Source organism: Ptychodera flava, chromosome 12 (assembly GCF_041260155.1).
Source record: "Ptychodera flava strain L36383 chromosome 12, AS_Pfla_20210202, whole genome shotgun sequence".
In the NCBI taxonomy this organism is placed as follows: Eukaryota; Metazoa; Hemichordata; class Enteropneusta; family Ptychoderidae; genus Ptychodera; species Ptychodera flava.
The window spans coordinates 32,723,887-32,732,228 of NC_091939.1; positions in this window are offsets into that span (position 1 = coordinate 32,723,887).

Consider the following 8,342-nt stretch of genomic DNA (forward strand, 5'->3'; position numbering starts at 1 on the left):
GCGATGATTTTTGAAAACTCTATTATTGCGGATATTAAAGTCTGTTGGTATGGTTGTCCTCCTTAAAGGTACTTGATCAACAATCCTTAATTTCGCGACCAACCTGTCTTTGGAGAAGTATCATTTTGTTTAAGATAACTGCCTGTAGACATGGCGGGATGACCTGCACATAACATCAATTGTATACATTTTGAATATTCGTATACATTTTGAATATTCGTCTCTCGACAAATTCGTACTATTGCTTTTTAATTAATTGTCTATTACTTCACACCTGTAATGTTTGCTGAAGTATTCAAGGTACAAGAATCGATTGATAACGTCCTCAGTACACTATGCTATGCGCTACACACTTTGAGTATTAAAAAGACAACGACTGGAGTGGCCTTCACTACAAACGATTAGTTCACCAGATTTGTTTCCCAAATTATGGGTTAATTTTGCACGCTCGTGAACATTAACCTTAGCTTCAAATATGTATCAGTAAAAACTACCCGCCGGTAGTTAGCGACAAAGAATTTACTGAAACATTTACAATAATAAGACGGCGATGTAAAGTAAGCAAGTCCATCATAAACACGATTGGAACTAATTTGGGGTAATTGGATGCTGAATTAATGTCAGTTTAATCTGCAAATGTAATCTCATCTACTTTTCTTTTTAAGATATACACTTGTTTTTATGAGTTATTTGTAATATTGCAACATTCAGCTATAGGACATCTAACACTTTTGAAAAATTCAAAAAACATACAGATCCAATTATCCCAAATTAGTTCCAATCGTGTTCATAGTACATGTATTGTGACCGCTCCTTATCCACAACCCACGCAAACATCGCCATAGAACGCTAACATAATTATTGCAGTCACTGCAAGTCTGTACTCAATCGGTAAATCAAGCTAGAATATGTCATTTTACCTGATGTACTTGTTTGCATTATGTAACAGTTTGATTCTGTTTGGACGATTAGGTTTTTTGAATTAATTTTAACCCTCTGTTAAGCATGTAGTTTTCAATGTTTGTTGGTTTGCTTGTCAAGGTTTTAATGAATCTGCCATCGTTTGCAACATAGCTAAATTTTAGCTTGTGAGTAATGTGGCATTTTGTTATTTTGGTCATATTACTTTTGTTTCTGTGTCTTTATTAGCTTTGTTGTGTTTATTGAATTTTTGATGTTATGTGTGATGACTTATTGACCATCATCTAGGGGTCTACTAAAGATGTACTCGTCGATAATAAGGGTGTTTAGTCTAAATATTTTGTACACACGTCTTTTTTAAACAATAAACGTTACAGATTACATGCAACGGTACGGTATTAAACACCCATACGAATTGCAAACTGAGCTTTTTTATGTTGATGTAATCTTTGTAGTTTCATAAGGATCGAGCCTCGTCGCATTCATTCTTATCATAAACGTCACAGGATAAGCCGAACGACAGACGAAAGCACTGGTCCATGACTGAAAGTCTATCTATCTATTGAAATATCGTTTTCGTGACAAGTGAAAGTATTAATTAATCATCTACCCAACGCTGTAAAGAAATTGCTCATCAATAATAAGTTATTTTCCGCACGGGTAAATATTAATGTCATTATCGTTCAATGTTTTCACACAAGACAAAAGGGTCTCCACGACAACAGATTAAATGCCTGACAAGTAAGTCAACTGCAATATATTTAAACGCTCTATAAGTTATCGAACATTTGCGTATCTGTTCACAATGCCAATGACAACAAATACCAGTATCTTGACTGCTCTTCTCATTGCGCCATTTTAAAATTTTTCGAATGCTCCTGAAGAAATACGCCCTACCCACATTATGCAGAGGAGAGAGTTTAAGGTGACAGGTACCTCTGTCGACAACTTTCATCATTCAGAACTATATCCAGACAGCATAATGCCGAATACTTTTAGGATGCACCCGGCATCATTTTTTAAATTCCTAAGTTTAGAAAGCTCATTCATTTTGGTTGCTCTGTTCCGGTCGGTCGATGTGCGCTGCTCTGTTCGAATGCAACAAATATATGAAAGAATATTACACCGATAATAAACCTGCACAACAAAGATGACGATGAAAGAGATGAAGAACGAAAATAGAATACGAAAAGAAGCAATTAAAGCTGCAAGCAGCGTTGTCAGAGCCCAAACGGGCATTGGCAAATTCGTTATAGGTCATCCTGGTAACGTGACATTTTGGCAAACGCCGTGCTCCCATTCTTCTCCCAGTCCACCAAAAATGACACCTCTAGCTCTGTTGGCTAGCCCAGAATTAGATATGCGCATTATTAAGTATTACAAAATGTGGGATCATAATGTACTATATCCCACCAAGTTTGAACGGTGCAGCACTGAATCATTACAAATCATTGTCAAAGGTCATATATATTAGTCGCGTGATATATTGGCAAAGAAATTTGCTCTCGTACTCTAGCTCTATATTCAATGACATATAGATGTGACCCCATTAAAGCTAGAATTTTAATCGGTGATGCTTTATTCAAATGAGTTAGATTTGAATGTCTAAATCTGAGAGGGCCACCTGGCCGTATGACCAGCTGGCCTGGTAACCATATGAACGAATATCGTCTTTGAGGATTACCCATATGCCAAATTGCAAGTCATTTGGAGCGACGGTGTTCGAGTGGAAGCCAAGATACATAGAAGTAGGACAAAGACTATTCAAGGTCATGGAAAAATTGTCCAAAACATTTTGTTCCCATCTACAAATGAAGAGTTTATAAATTAACCAGTACCTGAAAAGCATTTTCAACTGGCCTGTCTTTCACCAAGTTTACGCGATGTATCCATTGCTCCGATAAAGATTTTGCGCGATGTGTTATAGTAAGTGTACAAGCGTGAGTGCCTCTGAGCTCTACAACGTACGGAGGCGTCGCAGACGGGAAATGTAACAACTTAGCCCGGTTATTGAACCACTCTTTTTTGAGAGTGGAGATATCTCCGCCAGGTGACTGAATGCCGTATGTTTTGAGTTCGAACTCGATTGAAAACACAGTATATTGTGTGAAATATTACACTCCGTTCTTTCAATTTGTTCTCGTTGAGTACAGCTTATAGTTCTCCATATGCTAAAGGTTCTGGGTTCGAGCTCCGGTAAGGTTATTGGTTATTAGTTAGAAAAACATAGTATAATTAATAAATTCCTCTTTCTCTCCCCGTATGATTCAAATGTTCCTATACTCACATGGGTATAAGGATAGCTGTGGAGGGACCGTGGTATAAGGATAGCTGAAGACTTGGCTAGTGTTTTGATGAAAATGAAATACATGAAAATTGGATCCCATCTTCGCAATCTCTTCCTCCTATAGTATCCAAGCCCTTATATATTCCTCGATCTTACTCCTAAATAATTTATCGACCCTTTCAGAACGTAAGCTTTAACTTCATTTCAATACGTGCACAAACGAATTTGACGCCATCGCTTCTTGGAATACCACTTGTACAATGTTGCAGTGAGAGCTCACGCCTTCCATACAGTTACGATACAAGTTCGGTAGCATAGAACCTCTTTTCAACTTCACGTGGGGTCTGAACACATTAAATTCAAATGTACAGTGGCTACTGCTGCTCTCTGCTCCTACCATTATGGAACGCCGTAGCTGTCATAAATGCATTTTAAGCATATTATCTTTTCCAATTTCAGAACATGATTCGCATTTTCATAATATGCTAGGCATTACTCCCACGTCACTACGCATTGAGATGAACATTTTGACATTTCCAATAACGTTATTGGCATTCAATAAATCATGTTAGGCATTTGCAATACGTTTGTACGCATCCAGTTAATCATGCTAGGCATTACTCTTACGGCATTAAGCATTGAGATGGTCATGTAAGGCATTTGCAATGACATTATTCGCATTCAGTTAATCATGTTAAGCATTTGCAAAAACGTCATTCGCATTTAGTTGATTATGTTTGGCATTTTAAGCAACATCATTTGCATTTAATTAATCATGATAGGCATTCACAATAGCTTTGTAGGCATTCAATTATTTATATTGGCATTTTCATAAATGTTACAGAAAATTTAGTTTACTGTTAAATGCATTCAGTTTGTTATTTCAGGCATTTCAAACACTGATATAACCATTTTTTAAACATTGTAAGCATTTTTATTACTGTTATATCCTTGTGACTGATTTTTGAGGCATTTATTTGGTCATTTTACGAACATTTAACAATTTGATAGGCTTTTAATTAATTATTTTACCACTTTACAAACGTTGGAGTCGTGTAAGTAATGATTTTAAGAATCAGCGAGATTTTTAAGGCGTTTCATCTATTATGACAGGTATTTGTAATAATGTAAAAGTTACTACAGACACTTCGCCATCTATCTTAGGCATTAGCAATACAGGCCTTGGCAATAGCTTTGCATACAAGTATGACATCATGGTTGGTATTTTAAACATTCCGTTGAAGTATCTTTTTTCAAGGAGGCATGACCTCTAACCTCAAATGATTCTATTTTCCGAGTGACCTCTGAACCCAAATTAGTCATTCGCGAAAAATGATCAGATCAACTAACAAAAACGTATGAAATATCTTCTTTTAGGCTTTCACATGGTTGACACTTTATTTTGTGACAGGAATCACCACATGTAAGTCACATGAAAAGAATATAAATGATTTTCCAACAATGCATTGCTTTCACAGCAAGTGTAAGCTCACTGTACTGACCTAGAACTGAACTGATACTAATATCTATTCAAAATGAAGACGATGGCGGAGATTCTTGCCTCTCATAACCTTGGGGACGTAATTGATACTTTTGAGGGACATCTTGTGGTATCTCGATCTCGATCTTGTGGTATACAAAGGTCAACGACATAACAGTGAGAAAATACCTGACATAAGAACACACACGAAAACCACAGATACGTTTCAATTCCTACATAGAACATCATGCCATCCAAAATCTACCTTTAAAGGCCTGATCAAAGGCGAAACACTAAGGTACATCAGAACTTGCAACAATGAGAATGACTTTAGTGCTAAAGTCAATTCATTCAATGCAAGATTAGTTGAACGTGGCTACAAACAGGATGAAATCTCTAGAATTTACATCACAAACAAAGTTCGCCACCAGAATTACGCAATTACAACACCAGCGAACAAAAAACAGAACGAAAAACACACTTGTGTTCACAACAAGACATAGCCCATACATAAAGACACAAGCTATCAAACTAGCTCTGTGTGAAAACTGGGATCACATAGAAAAGGACGAAACATTAAGGAATTTATTTCCTAAACAACGATCATCGCTTACAAAGAAATACGAACATAAGCGACACACTGATTAAGGTAAAAACCATTGCATTAGAAACAAGTCAATGAACGAACGAACACATTACGATCCAAACATAAGCATTCTGGCTTCACTGCAAGAAGCACAGGAGATCAACAATATCGACATGACATAAAACAAAAAAGATATGCACATATCTTAGGCGACTGAGGAAGAGACGGCTCTGGTTTCGAAACGTGGGGATAAAAAAAGAGTCACCGCTGTCAATTAAGGACACATCTGACTGCGCCCACGTCTCGCCATGGCTTATTTTAAAATTAACGACTCGTTTGTTACTAGTAATTTCCACACTAACAGCCAAAACACAACTCAGACACTAAACACACCAAAGCACATACAAGACGAGATGGCTGATGTGTGAAGCCACTTTCCCTTTATTACACGGCGGCGTCACCTTCACTTTCCTGTGTTTCTGCTTGAATATGCGCCTGGCATAGCTGGAGACCCATTGTGCCAACTCCCAGTCGCATGAGTTGGCCCTCACTCATAGATGGAACAAGCGTTGGATCGATTCGCTCAGCTTCAAAATTCGAAGCCAAAGTACTGAGAGACATTTGTTCGAGGATTCGTTTCATGGCCATGGCGAAAAGTTTGAGCTCAATGCGTACAATATCATGCGAATGCCCGTTGGAGACGATAGCAGTAAAAGTGGGTTAAAAGTGCGCGGAATTCGCGGGAGTGCTCTGTTGATTCGGACCTATTGCGCAGACTCGGAGTTGAGAACAGCGCCCTCACAAATGGGCTCTACAATGATGAAAATGCCTAAGACGATGAGCTGAATGACTTTGACTGTATTGTGCAAGCCTACTATCGACATGGTAATGAGTTGGTCAATCTAAAATAACAGAACAGCGCCCGCACAGTACTATAACAGTATTGCAAATGCCGAAAGTGAACAATCGAGTGCCTTCAACAATCACCTTAATTGTCTATAACATTGTTTGAAATGCCTAACACGATCGTTTAAATGTCAGTAATGTTATTGCGAATGCCTAAAATGATAATTTCAATGCCTATAACATTGTTTGAAATGCCTTACACGATCAGTTGAATGTCAGTAATGTTATTGCAAATGCCTAAAATGATAATTTCAATGCCTATAACATTGTTTGAAATGCCTTACACGATCAGTTGAATGTCAGTAATGTTATTGCAAATGCCTAAAATGATAATTTCAATGCCTATAACATTGTTTGAAATGCCTTACACGATCAGTTGAATGTCAGTAATGTTATTGCGAATGCCTAAAATGATAATTTCAATGCCTATAACATTGTTTGAAATGCCTTACACGATCAGTTGAATGTCAGTAATGTTATTGCAAATGCCTAAAATGATAATTTCAATGCCTATAACATTGTTTGAAATGCCTTACACGATTAGTTGAATGTCAGTAATGTTATTGCGAATGCCTAAAATGATAATTTCAATGCCTATAACATTGTTTGAAATGCCTTACACGATCAGTTGAATGTCAGTAATGTTATTGCAAATGCCTAAAATGATAATTTCAATGCAGAGTGACGTGAGAGTAATGCCTAACATGTTCTAAAAATGCGAAACAAGTTCTGAAAATGGGAAAGAGAATATGTTTAAAATGCATTTATGATAGCTACGGCGTTCCATATCTGCTCCTACCATTTTGTAATAAAACACAACTTCAAAGTACTGACATGTTCCGATGTAAGGTGATATACGTGACATTTCTGCGGGTTAGCCCACTGTAAACACGAAATTCGGCACTGTATAGATACACTATGAAGGTTCACGGGGTTAGAGAGGAATTTGTTAAACCCATATTTTCCTCATTTTCTATACATTTTGTTTGATTATATATATCATAACCTATGGCCAATCTTCTGCCACAGAAATGCTGTCTTTCATAGCGCTAGATTTATTTCTGTTTTAAAGGACAGAACATGAAAATACCAAAATACCATAGGTCCCTGTAATCTATGTGACCTTTACTTTCACCTAAAATATATTGTAATGCAAATATGTCGACTGAAAAGGTGTACCACAGAGTGTTAATATAAGATATGAACATCAACGCTCTTATTCATTATTAACTCACGTCTTCATTCATGTGAGCTAATGTTTTACCGATGTCTGTCTGTCTGTCTGTCTGTGTACGCGCGCATGTGTGAGAGTATGTGTGTGTGAGTGTGTCTGTCTGACTTTCTGTTCACACGATAACTCAAAAACGTTGGAACGGATTCAAGTCAGATTTGGTAGACAGGTACAATATGCTAATAGCAAAAATTGATCAGACTTTGGTTAATGTGGCTTGCATATTAATAAAGTTATGAAATATAATTTGTTTCATAAGGGACTGGTCAGTTTCTTCGGCCTGGGGGGGCCGGTGGATTCATGGGGGGGGGTCACCCTGTTTTTGACTTTGGTGATAGGGGGGGTCACCATGTTTTTGAAATGCCCAATAGGGGGGGGGGGGTCAGTGTGTTTTTGAATTTCGACACAGGCTCATCATTGCCTAAAATGAATCGTGTCAGCCACAAATTTCATCTAGTTGCATTTTTCGGCGCGCCCTTCGGGCGCGTAACTTTAATAATCAGACATATTTTTCAGCACGCCCAACTTTAACATATCAGGCATACATATATCAGAGATATATGTATGTTCAATATTTTTCAGCGTGCTCTTCAAGCGCATTACTTTAATATATCAGACATTTTTCAGCACACCCTTCCTGTGCATTACTTTAATATACAAGACATATATATCAGAGATATCAGGATGTTTCATATTTTTCTCCGCGCCCTTCGGGCGCCATACTGTAATAAATCAGAGATATATGCCAGAGATATCTTGATGTTTGGGAAGTGAAAATGTACTATTATGAAATCTGCATTTCATATGAAAAGCATGACAAATTCCTGATACTTTTCTGTTCTCTCTATAAGAATTCAGTATGAGAAAGCAACATGCACAAATATCAATGTTACAAGTAAAGTACATCTCAGACTCTGCACACATCAGATTA